Source organism: Hemicordylus capensis, chromosome 4, assembly GCF_027244095.1.
Source record: "Hemicordylus capensis ecotype Gifberg chromosome 4, rHemCap1.1.pri, whole genome shotgun sequence".
In the NCBI taxonomy this organism is placed as follows: Eukaryota; Metazoa; Chordata; class Lepidosauria; order Squamata; family Cordylidae; genus Hemicordylus; species Hemicordylus capensis.
The window spans coordinates 253,255,676-253,268,564 of NC_069660.1; the positions used below are offsets into that span (position 1 = coordinate 253,255,676).

Consider the following 12,889-nt stretch of genomic DNA (forward strand, 5'->3'; position numbering starts at 1 on the left):
TATAGTGTGCTTGACTACAACTTTCTAAACCTAGTTTATCTCCTTTGCTGGAATGACTTGGGATGAGCTAGTAGTTGACTGATAATAATAATAATCGAAATAATTATGTGACATATGCCCATTAAACCAACAAAACCATATTTTCCAAAGCAAGTATGGAAAAACCTCCATACTAACCATGGAGAAAATTATATGTACTCAATTCTACCCGGTGTTGAGGAGAATTCCAGACCAGTTGAAATACCAAGGTACTCAGTCACATCACCCTCCTCCTGGCTGTCTGAGCCCTTCATTACCAATGTCTTCTGTCCAGTAAAGCCAAACACAGATGACCATGGTTCCCTTTGTGAATGTGGTTGCATCTCTGGGGGTACATCTGGCTTGTTGTGTCTCCTAGCGCCTTCCAAAGTCAACTCTTTGTTTAGGAGAGCCTTTGCCAGCTCTACACTAATAAAAACATTATCCCCCACCAAATTCCTCCAAGTGTTATCCCATGGCTGCACAAGCTGGTGCACAACATGCAGGTCTGTCTGTGTTTGTGGTGGCTCTCCAGATTGTTTCCCAATCTTGTTGGGATGCTTCTACATCACAGCTCCAACATATTTTCAAGCTGATGCTTGACATATATTGCCAGAAAGGACAGCGCCCACAGAAATCCATCAACTGCACATCAACTGTTAGATTGGACCTGGGAATGTATCATTGGTACAGCAGCTGCCCAAACAAGGTCCAGATATTTTTAATGGGTACCAGCTTGTCAATCATTCTTTTCTCCTCTTGTGTGCTGTGCGGCCCCGTTCAGGAGTTAGATCAGCCTGCGCTGCATTGGCAGCGTGGCCGGAGCGGTTTTCCTGCCTTTAAAAGGCAGGGAGAGTCACTCTGGTCCATGCTCCCAATGCAGCATGGACTGATCTTACGTTTGGGAGCTAAACCATGCCCGCACATCTGACGTCAAATGTAGGGGCATGGCTAAACACTCCCTGCATCTGATGTCAGATGCTGGGGGTGGGGCTAGGAGTCCACCGTGGCAGCTGAACCCGGGCTGCCGCTGGCATCCCTCCACCCCTGCTGGTTGTGGTAGACCATCTTCTTCCATTCCTGCCTGTCATGTAACCCATAACCCATGACAGGTGAGCAAGGTCCATCAGATGATTCAGTGCCATGCAACTTCCTGCTCTTAAACCTGGAGCCAAGCTCCACCCCACCTCCTTTGTTGGGCTCTGTACCACCTGGAAAAAGGGGGAAAGACCAGATGCATGCTCTTGACAGTTGATCCACTTAATGAAGCAAAAATATTGTGGGTACTGCCTGTTTTAATCCCTCTGCCTTGATTGCAGTGGCTAAAATCCCTGCTTCTGTGAGGTCAGATGGTTCTGAATGACTGATTCATTCCAAACACTAGCTCTGACATTCTGGAAGGGACTGGTTTCATCTGCCCAAACTAGGAATCACAGAACTCTGCAGTGCTTCAGTCTATTGGTCAGACATGATCACCTTTCAAGGTCAATTGAGCTTGCAAAGGGAAATAAAACTTAAGTTTCCAAAAATAATTGAAGTATTTTCCTACCCTAATTTGACTTGCCATTGGGCTGGAATGGAAACTACTCCAAATAAAACAATCAATGCAGTTTAGGGTGGTTTTCAACTCCATCTTATGTTTTAACTAAAAATAGAGAAACCCTAGCTGATGAGTGGCCATACTTTTGGATATGTTGTGTAAGTGCAGGCGGCAGTGTCCTGAAAAGGCAAAGCTGGGAATGCAGTGATTTGCATGGTTACACACCCAGGGTCAGCACTTACTTCATAATACAGGACAAGGCTTGGAAGGGAAATAAGGAAGCTCTCTTTCTCTCTCTTTCTCTCTCTCTCCCCCTCTCTTTCTCTCTCTCTCCCCTCTCCCCTTTTTACATGTAGAGATTTTGTTTATGAGGGAGCATTCACAGTGCAATCTTGTTTGCAATCTGAATTGCTAAATGTCTTTCAGAGTTTTGCCACCTGATGAACTGTTTGTCCAGAGCAGGCCTTAAAGCAGGTTTAATAAGCACTGGGTTCAATTAGTTGAGGTAGATTCAATCCCTGAGGCAGGAAGATTAAATTTTAGTCATATAGCCAAAGGTGCCCATCACTGGAGATGAGGGTAGGTAATCCTTTGACAAGGATTCGGGCTTCTGGCAAGGGGTTAGACTTGATGACCCATGAGGTCCGTACAGCTCTGTGTTTTTACAATTCTGTGACACTAATTATACACTGTGAGGATTTATTCCTCTCTTCTCACAGTCACATCACTCAGCCTATTCCACAGATAAAAGGGCATTTGTCTGAGTTCTGCCTAGAGCAGCAAGCAATCCAATATATATTAACCATCAAAGTATGTACGTTCCACTGCAGATTACGTTTTGCAGAGCTCTGCAAAGAAATTCAGAAGAGCTCATTATGAAATCTCTAGCAAAGAAAATTTAAGGTAAAGAGGCAGTCCTTCTACATGTATATCTTATGCAGCTAAAATGATACACAGCCCTGTGACCAAAATCACATTAAAAGGAACAGTTTCTGTGTAAATCTTCCCATACTAAGATTCTGACACCCGACAAGAGACACATAACTGTCAGTTTAAGGAACGGCATGCAATGCTTCTGTTCTCTGTTGAGTGACTTGGCAGATTCAGGCTGTCACTTTCGCTTCATATACTCAAGGCTAAACTGAATTTTTGGATGAACGAAGCAGGACTTCTAATTGTGGGTGGAACTCTAGTTAGGAAGGATGGAAAATGGAAACTGAACAATCAGTTCTTGGATTAAAGGAAACTGGCCTTTCAGCCCTGAGAAGAAGCCAGATTTAAAACTTGACTTAGGCGTTTGGGTGCTTATGCAAAAACTGTGATGTTGGAGAAGGAAACTGACAAACCACCTTTGCAATATTTTTCTCTGTGGCTAGCCCACAAACTAACATTAATGGCAGGTGTGAAGCTTGCCACCAGCTCAAGAATGTCTAGTGTTATTAGCACTAGCAGGACCTGAAGAAGTCCAACTGAGAAGGCACTGGACACCACATCCTTTTGGGCTTCTGAAATATCCCAGACTTTTAGCAGAATGTAGTCCTATCTTCTTATAGTCATGTTCAAAAGGGGAGAGTCCATAACTCAGTGGCAAAGCACATGCTTTGCATGAACAAGATTGTAACTGGCAAGACTGGAGAAGATATTTGCTTTAGATTCCAGGCTCTGTCAATCAAAGGAGACGATACTAGTCCATATAAACCAATGATCTGATTCAGTATAAGTCAGCTTCATATGTTCATGTTATACCACATTATCTCCATACATCCAAATATACAAAAACAAATCCTGTTGTGGTGACTTTATAAGCTCTGATGATAAGCTCCCCATGCACTCCACAGGATGCATTTAGAAATAAGCTGAGCTGCCTTTCAACAAAACAAAACAGGAAATGCCTTGGCTTATCTCCAAGCAAATCCAAATTCAGCCAAAGCAACCATCCCAAAAGCTGTCATTTGCAGATGGGAATTAAGGAGGCCTGCAATGCTCTATGATCCACAACAGGAGGATGGCCACTTCTGGGAAGGAGAGCAACTACTGGTTGAAGCCACTCCCCAAATACACAGTGAGGTTCTATACACGGTCCATGTGCAAAGCCGAACCGGGCTCTGTGGGGGACTTAGCCCGCTCTCCCCGCAGATGAGTAGGGAGCTCACCCTGGGCAGCCAGATCGACTGCCCACATGATTACCGGCTCCATCACGGAGCCGGTAGGGGCAGATGGGATTGGGGGCCACCTGGTCCCCAGGATGCCCCACACAATTGTGCGGGGCATTCTGGGGAGACTCCCAAGGCTGGGAGGCTTGTAGGATCCTCCTGGTCGAAGGGTCTCTGTGGCGGAGAGCCCGCTAGCCTTGTTTAAGGGTGGGGGCAGTTAAGGAAGTTTGCTGCCAGGAGCTGCCTGGCTCCCATTGCAGTACATGACCTCCGAAAATGGGGCTGGTCTCCCCTAGCCCAGTTTTCTGAGGTCATGAGAATAGCCTCAGTGAATACTGTTGGGGTAAGATGATCTTCAGATGATCTAACCTCTCACCAGTAAATTTGGGGCTGCAGTCTCTCTAATTCAGCATAAACATGGTGGTTGCAGTCTGGGTGGGGCTAAGCTAGTGGTAAGCCACTGCCTCCATCCACCCAACTCTCCTCCAGTTCCTCGTTTGCTCTCCACTTTCAAAAGCCAGGCAGGCAAGCAGAGGAGCATAGCAGAGGTGGCTGGTGCACCACAGCTGCTTCAGCTGATTGGCCAGCAGAGGTAGCCATATGGCAGCCAGTGAGCAATCTGCCACCTCTACCAATCTGCTGCCTGAGGCATCCACCTCACCTGGCCACATTAGCTGGCTAGCTGTATAAGCTGGGAAGGGAAAGGAGACAGAACAAAGGCAGAAGAGGCTGCACAAATGTTTGCTCTGGTCAGTGTACTGGCAGCTCCTCTGCAAAGATTTAACACATATCATCTGAATCACTCCCTTTCCCTCATTCCTTCATTTCTCTTAACAAGACAGTAACTAAGCAACTCCAAACTTTTTATGAATTTTTGAAAATAGCATCTGGTCTGTTTTTTACTACAGTGGTAAATACTCTTATGTTGTTCAGTCCTGCATATAATATTAAACTGTATTTAACAGAGACAATTCAGCAGAAATGAATTATTTATTTGGGCTATCAATCCAATAGAAGGTAACTTGCATTTGCACTTCAGTTGCCCAAAAGAGTTACCCAGTTGTCTTCTAAAGAAAAAAACATCCAATTACTAGCTTAAAAATAAAATAAAATCCAATCCTCCTAGGTGCAAATGCATACAGTATTTATTGGCTTGTATTATAATATAATTAATTACACAGGTACACAAGTGCCTGTGTATTATGGGCAGAGATGTAAAACAGCATTCTATCAGGTTGTTTCACTCAACCAGTGCTGTCCTCCCTTGATTTCTCAAATATTTCCTTTTGCAATATTTGTGCAAGCACAGGCATTTTAAAGCTCAGAATGCCCTGCTGAACAAGTGTGTTAGATTTTTTTTTTAATGATTCTGTGGGGAAATGGCTAAGTTATGAGGAGCAGAAGTTGAAAAGCACACATGAAACTGCAACACTACAGTCAGGTCTTTCTTCTTCTATATTTCCATTTGGAGATGTACTAATAGTGAAGCCCACAATGACTCATCTTCAGGAAAAGTCTCAATAGTCTATCTGCTGTACAAGGGCCTTTCATGGGCTCTTCAAAATCAAAAATATTTTGAATTTCTAAAAATTAAGACAATTGCTATGGTAACATCAGATTTTTACGTGCTCAGTTACAGCTAGCCAAGAGTATTCAATAGAACTAGTATCATCTGTGAGCTAGGAATTTGTTGCTCTCCTTGCCCCCCCACCCCGCCACATCCCCTGCTTTATTGCTCAGTGTCAGCCACCCACTCTTGGCTGCCCCCTCCCAGCTGCTCACTCGCACAATCACCCACTCTCTCCCCACCACTCGCTTGCTCGCCCCCTCCCCGCTGCTCACCCTCTCACTCGCCGTTCGATCTCACTTGCCCTCTCCCAACTGCTCATTCACTCACTCACCCCCTCCCCACCACTCACTCACTTGCCTCCTTCCCACCACTCATCCCCTCCCCACCACTCTCTCACTTGCTCACCCCTCCCCACTCACTCACTCCTTCCCCTCACTCACTTACCCCCTCTGCCTTCTCACTTGCTCACCCCCTCCCCACCATTTGCTCACTCACTTGCCCCCTCCCCACTGCTTGCTCACTCACTTGCCCCCTCCCCACTGCTTGCTCACTCACTTGCCCCCTCCCTGTCATACTCACTCACTTACTCACCCCCTACCTGCTCCTCTTCCCTATCTGCATATGGAATCCCCACTGCCCATTCACTGTGGTGCTTCTGTTCTGTTATCTCCGATTGGTAAAGCACTATGTAGGTGGGGCTTGCCACGTACAACCTTAGTGTATTGTATACATAGATGTTTGTGAGGAGAGAGAAAAATCATGGGCATTCTATTCAAAATTGACTGGAATGGAAGGAGGCAGAGGGGTGTGTGTGTGTTGAGATATATGTTTCTGACCTTTGAATAGATGAAGAGAGGCAATAAGAGGGAGAAAAATGATTGGTAGAGTATAATAGCATAAGAGCAGCCCTGCTGGATCAAGCCCAAGGCCCATCTAGTCCAGCATCCTGTCTCACACAGTATCTGGCCCACCAGATACTACTGGAAGCCTACAGCAGGAGTTGAGTTCATGCCCTCTCTCCTGCTGTTACCCCCCTGCAACTGGTACACAGAGGCATCCTGCCTTTGAGGCTGGAGGTGGCCTATAGCCCTCCGACTAGTAGCTGTTAATAGACCTCTCCCCCATAAAGTTATCCAAACCCCTCTTAAAGCCATCCAGGTTGTTGGCTGTCACCACATCTTGTGGCAGAGCATTCCAGAAGTTGATTATGCATTGTGTGGAAAAAAAACTTCCTTTTGCTGGTCCTAAATTTCCTGGCAATCAATTTGATGGGATGATCCCTGGTTCTAGTGTTATGTGAGAGGGAGAAGAATTTCTCTCTATCCATTTTCTCCACACCATGCATGATTGTATAGACCTCTATCATGCCTCCCCACAGTCATCTTTTTTCTAAAGTAAAAAATCCCAGGTATTTTAGCCTTGCCTACATAAGGTAGGTGCTCTAGGCCCCTGATCATCTTGGTTGCCCTCTTCTGCACCTTTTCCAGTTCTACAATGTCCTGTTTTAGATGTGGTGACCAGCATTGTACACAGTACTCCTGGTGTGGCCGCACCATAGTTTTTATTAGGGCATTATAATATTAGCAGTTCTATTATCAATCCCCTTCCTAATGATCCCTGTCATGGAACTGGCCTTTTTCACAGCTGCCTCACATTGAGTCAGCACTTTCAATGAGCTGTCCACCACGACCCCAAGTATTTGAATTCAGCATTCAGAGCATGTACTATTCAATTCAGTGCTTTGATTTGGTAATTCTAATCGCCATTTCTCATTGAATCAATTTGGATATTGCTGATTCAGTTTGCTATTTGGTTCAGAGTTAGTTATTCAGTGCATGATTTGGCACAACTCTCAGCCAAATTGGACAGCAATCTGAAGCTTTACACCGTCCTAATGCCCACTACCTGCCATGTTTGGCTGCAGACTGCCATCATATGAACAAACTGCTCACTTGTAGTTTAGCCAGATCTTATTTATTTATCAAATTTGTAGACTGCCCCAAACTTCCATCTCTGGGTGGTTTACAATATAAAACAGATGAAAAATGAAAACATTAAAACCACAGTCCATTTAAAAAGCTTGGGTGAAAAAATATGTCTTTAGAGACTTCTAAAAGTTGTCAGAGAGGGGGAGGCTCTTATTTCAGCAGGAAGCACATTCCAGAGACAGAGTCTCAGAGTCTCATAACCAGCACTTTGTATTTTGCCTGGGAGCTTATTGGGAGCCAGTGCAGCTCTTTTACTATAGAAGTAATATTCTTTCTTTCTTTCTATCTATCTATCACAATTTTCTTATATACCAACTCCTCCAAAGACTATAGATGGTGAACAACAAAAATACCAATAACATTTTAAAAAAAAAAGTTTTTCCAAGATGACCCAAAGACAAACCTGACTGCCGCATTCGGTACCAACTGCAGTTTTTGGACTATGTACAAAGGCAACCCCACATACAGTACATTGTAGTAGTTAGGTCTGGAGGTTACCAGCATATGTACCACTGTTCCGAGGTAGTTTATCCTAAGAAATGGACATAGTTGGCATATCAGCTGAAGCTGATAGAAAGCACCTCTGGCCACCGCCTCCACCTGGAGCACCAGGAAGAGGTTTGGATCCAGAAGCACCCCTGGACTGTGTACCTGTTCCTTCTGGAGAAGGGTGACGCCATCCAGAACTGGCAGACCAAAATTGTCTCCTGAGTTCCAACCCTGCACAATACGTACCTCTGTCTTATCTGGATTCAGTCTCAGTCTGTTATGCCTCATCGTGCCCATTGCCGCCTCCAGGCAGGCATTTAGTGATGTTTTGTCTTTTCCTGATGATGTTGACATGGAGAAATAGAAACCAAATCTCCTGATGATCTTTCCCAGAGGTTTCATATTAAAAAGCACTGGAGACAATATGGAGCCATGGAGGTCACCGTATAAAAGTTCAGCGTTTGAAAAGCAATAGTCTCCAAGGGGCATCATCTGGAATCTGCCTGATAGGTTGGAGTGGAGCCACTGCTAAGCAGTGCCTCCCACCCCCAACCCCTCAGATGCTCCAGAAGGATACTATGGTCGATACTATTGAAAGCCACTGAGAGATCCAAAAGGAGCAACAGAGTCACACTCCATCTGTCAATTCAATGAAGATATATTCTGTCAAATAGATGAAGAATTAACTGTATTCCTTTGGAAAAGATGGCATTACTTTATAATTAGCCACACATCCTTAGAGGTTTGCTTCCAAGACAGAAAATGATGGGAGATCTTACCCATGTGGTTCCAATTCAAGTTCAACTTAGTTCATCCATGCCTGCAAGTTGCTATCTTGTTGGCATTGCTTAATTTTGGGTAGCCTTATTAAAATATTGAAGCCATGTTTATAGCCTTTTGGTCAGACTATGCTTCTCCCTAGTTTCTCTTGCTCAAATCGCCGTTCTTCCCCAAGGCTTGGACACTGTTCCCTGTCCCAAAGAGGCTCACACTCTAGAAGGAGCACAATGGAGACACCAGCTACAGCCATTGGGCGAGATGCTATATGTTCGTCTGAACAGGGACAATGGCTATCCCTCTGCTAAATGTAAGACTAGAGCCAGCACTTGAAAAAGTCACTCTTTGTTCAGTGAACAGGAGCTGACTGATGTAGCAGTGATGTCACAGGCAGCAGTTTCCATAGCCACACTTATGAAACTCTCAGGTTTGCCTTGAGGAAGTGAAATGGATGTTGTTTAAAGCATAAAATCAAACCACTGGTCTTGGTGTTATGCTTAGCTGCCTGTTGTGCAAAAGAAGTTTTAATTTAAAAATGAAGTCTTGCCAAAACCTGTCATTTTAAAATCAGCATTTTCCTATCTGATGTGAAGTTTTGAAGCCAAAATTCATTTGTGTGCTGAAACTTGAAATATGATGGAATCTGAATGAAGGATTTTTCTGATCGGTTCAGCAGAGCAAAGCCCAAGAGCACATATATGTGAGTTAATGGCTTTCACTATGAAATTCAAATGCAGATTATTAGTTTGAATATTGAATTCAGAGTCACAATCCAATGCCTGTACTTTCTATCCCTTTCCTCTTAAGTTGACAGTAGGGTGTGATTTTTCTTTTCCCTCTGCCAAGTTGTGGAAAGTTTAGGGCAGCCTTTTAAAGAGATTTCCTTCAGAAGAATATTAGGGCATTTGGGATCACATTTATAGGTGGAGATGGGGCGGAGCCATTATAGGTGGTGCCACTATTGCACAAAAGGGTTCAAAGAACCTGGGCCGTCGCCCCTCAAGGGCCGTGACTTGTGCCCCAGCCACATCCCCTGTGTCTGATGCCAGGGCCATGGTCTAGCTCGCAAACAGGGCCGCATGGTCCTGTTTGCAAGCTAAATCCAGTCAATGCCACATTCTCAGCATGGCCAGAAGCAGCTCACCCTGCATTTTGAAGGCAGGGAGAGCCACTCTGGTTGTGCTGCAAATGCAGTGCTGGCTGATTTTGCTTGCAAATGGGGCTGCCCGATCCCATTTGGGAGCTCTACTACGCCCCGTGCGTCTTAAGTCAGATGCAGGGGGTGTGGCTAACCTTCGCCCCCTGCATCTGATGTCAGATTCTGACGTCTGGTGCAGGGGGCAGGGCTAGGGTGGCCGCGGCGGCGGGCTGAACCCAAGCCACTGCTGGCTTCCCTCCGCCACTGGGTGGTGGAGGAGGAGAAATAATAGTAAGAAATAAGCAGTCAGCACTGGGAATCGTGTATGCTATGTATTTGAATATGCCTAAATGAATCTGCAGGCAGTTGTGTTTCTCTTAGAGAAAAGACATGTTAAATTGGAGCTTTGGATTCGGAGCTCCCAATGTAATTAGTTTCAGGAACAGGCAGACATTTTAAAAGGGATTAAAATAATTTCATAATCCCTTTTAGTCCCTTAATGGCTAGTAGGGAAAGTGAGACATTCTTTCCAACCACAAAACCAGAGACGTTCAAAGCACTTTCACTTTTACTGTGTGCAGCTGTAATAGGGAAGACAAAAACTAATATAAAATCAAAGGAATGTCCCTTTCCCTTCATATTGGGTGGAATGATGGTCCTAGGGAGGACTTCAGATCCAGAACCTTTTCTAAAGTTGTGGCTTGAAAGAAGCCAGTTTTAGCCCCCGCCCCCATATTTTTAATGCCCCCCCCAATTCCTAAAAAAACCCAGAAGACTGACCCATAGCTTAGAACAAAATCACACAGAGTCCTGCGAATGCTGACTTCATGTCTGCCAGATTTCATAAATGTTTGCCCATCCATTCCAGAAATATAAAGGTGGGGGGAGGAACATGCTGTTACCCCTTTTGAAGAAGGCAAAGGGCAGATTCCTCCGCATGGGGGTGGAATGATGGTACAAGGAGGGCTTCAGTTTCAGAAGTTTTTTTTAAAGTTCTGGCTTGAAACAAGCCAGATTTCACAATGTTTAGTCATTTTTTAAAAATCACCAAAACTCAGGGGATCATGAAATCCTCTTCAGATTTACTATGGTGGACCCTGCAACGACTCTCCCCACATGAATGGCAAGATTTAAGGCTCTAGGGCCAACTGGTGAATTTTAGTGAATTTCTTTTAATTTTCCTATTCACCTCTATGGGAAAAATCCTATTCCATTTTGCGAATTCCAAAGTATTTCTGAAATTAATTTTGATATTTTTTGAATTAATTCTGACCTTATCGATCTGATTTTAAAAATATTGGATTTGGATTTTACCCATTTGGGGCAATTTAAGATAAAATCCAAATTTGCAAATCTGATTTTGCACAGGCCTAATATTCTCATCTCAGTTTAGTCTTAGCCTATATTGTTTCCAATAACCCAGGCCTTTTCTTTGGCAAAGACAGCAGAAGCCCATCTCTTTCAGACAAAACAGCCTCTTCAGAGACCTCTTCCAGTTTTGGACTATTTTTCCATCTGACTAGCTAGGTTTCTGTTAAGCACCTCCAGGTGGGACTTAATTGGTCACTTAGAGTGTAGGACTCCAGGCCATCACCTGTTAAACATTTTTCAACTACAAGTACATCACATATGCAATGAGGTGCTGAAGGCCTGTCTAAAAAGATTGGTAACACAGAATTAATCATGTAGATTTTCACAAAATGATGCTTCTTCACCGAGTTTGAAAGATAGTGAAATACCTGGCTGAAGACATCTCGTAATATCATTGGCACGGTATTACCTTTTGAATACCTTTTGAAATGAATGGAATGCTTATGGCAGAGTATAACACTTAACACGGCAGCAGTCAAACTGGCCTGATTTTTAAGTGATTTTTGAAGTTTACGTGTCTTTAAGGTTTTTCTCCATAGGGAAGAATGGAGGTTTCAGCAGCCCCATAACTGCACTTGGGGGGTGCTGGGGTGGCCCAGAGAGAGTGGTGGTGTACTGCACAGAGGGTGCCAACCACTCCCATGGGTTGCTAATGCATGGGGTACTGGGTTCTGTTGTTTCTGAGGTGTTCTGAGTGTAGATTCTCTGGTAGCATGTGAGATTTTCAATGACAAACCAAGAATCCACTCTCATTTGCTACCAAAGAATCTACACTCAGAACACCTCACAAACAACAAAACCCAGTACCCCATGGGTTAGCAACCCATGGGGGTGGTTGGCACCCTCTGTGTGCTACACCACCACTTGTTCTGGGTCACCCCAGCACACCCCAAGTGCAGTTATGGGGCTGCTGACACCTCCATGCTTCTTTATGGAGAAAACCCTTAAAGACACGTGAACTTCAAAAATCACTTAAAAATCAGCCCTTTGCCCAATTCTTTTCAAATAATTCTGATAGCTTCCTTGCCCCCCCCCCCCGGGAACTACCACCCTCCACACTCTGCTCTAGGCCACCCCTTTCCCCCCGATCTGAAGCTATACATTTGCTGCAATTCTCATTATTCCCTATGAGGAATTCAAAAATATTTTTAAAATTCACCAATAATTGGAGGAGTGTCTGATTGCCTTTGGGTTTTGTGGGTGGTAGGCACCCCTGGGTGACTACCACCCACCCCTATTTTGTGCCCCTAGGTGCTCCACAATAGGGGATAATGGGCTGGTTCAGGTCCCATTATACCCTATGAGAAAAATAATTAAAAATATTTCAAATATTCATTTAAAAAATCCTAGGAGTTTTTGATTGCTTTGGGGTTTGGATAGTTGTTGGCACCCATGGGTGCTATACAATGGGGAATAATGGGCTGGTTCGAGTCCCATTATACCCTATGAGGAAAAAATAAAAATAAAATTCAAAAATTCACAAAAAATCACACGAGTGTCCGATTGCTTGGGGGTTTGGGTGGTAGGTACCCATGGGTGCCAGATACCACCCCACCCAATTTGGAGGTTTGAACCAGTTTGAAACTTACCACCCCCAGTTTGGTTTGAATTCGAACCTGCAGCTCGAACCTGATGGCTGGTTCGGTTCTAATTCGAACCATCAAACTGAACCATTTCGAATTCAAACCAGTTTGCACATCCCTACCCACATGCGTGGTTGTATGTGTTTGTGTGTGTATGCATGTGTATGTTGCTTACAACCTGTTTCTCCTGAAAGTGTCTGAACTTGTATTTTTGAGCTGATATTATGGTAAAGTTATCTGAAAGATGGGTGTCAGATATTTG

General features: G+C 44.3%; 1 long non-coding RNA gene across 2 annotated transcripts in view; it reads left to right on the top strand.

Annotated features, from left to right (window-relative positions):
* The window catches only part of LOC128324066 (uncharacterized), a 105,267-nt gene that overhangs the window by 12,164 nt on the left and 80,214 nt on the right, over positions 1-12,889 (top strand). Inside the window, exon 1 of one of the 2 annotated variants that reach the window (XR_008306615.1) lies at positions 8,719-9,235. The exons of the other annotated variant lie outside the window; for it this stretch is intronic. This is a non-coding gene — a long non-coding RNA (uncharacterized LOC128324066). Of the gene's footprint in view, positions 1-8,718; positions 9,236-12,889 lie in introns of those variants that run through there. 2 annotated transcript variants of the gene reach the window in all.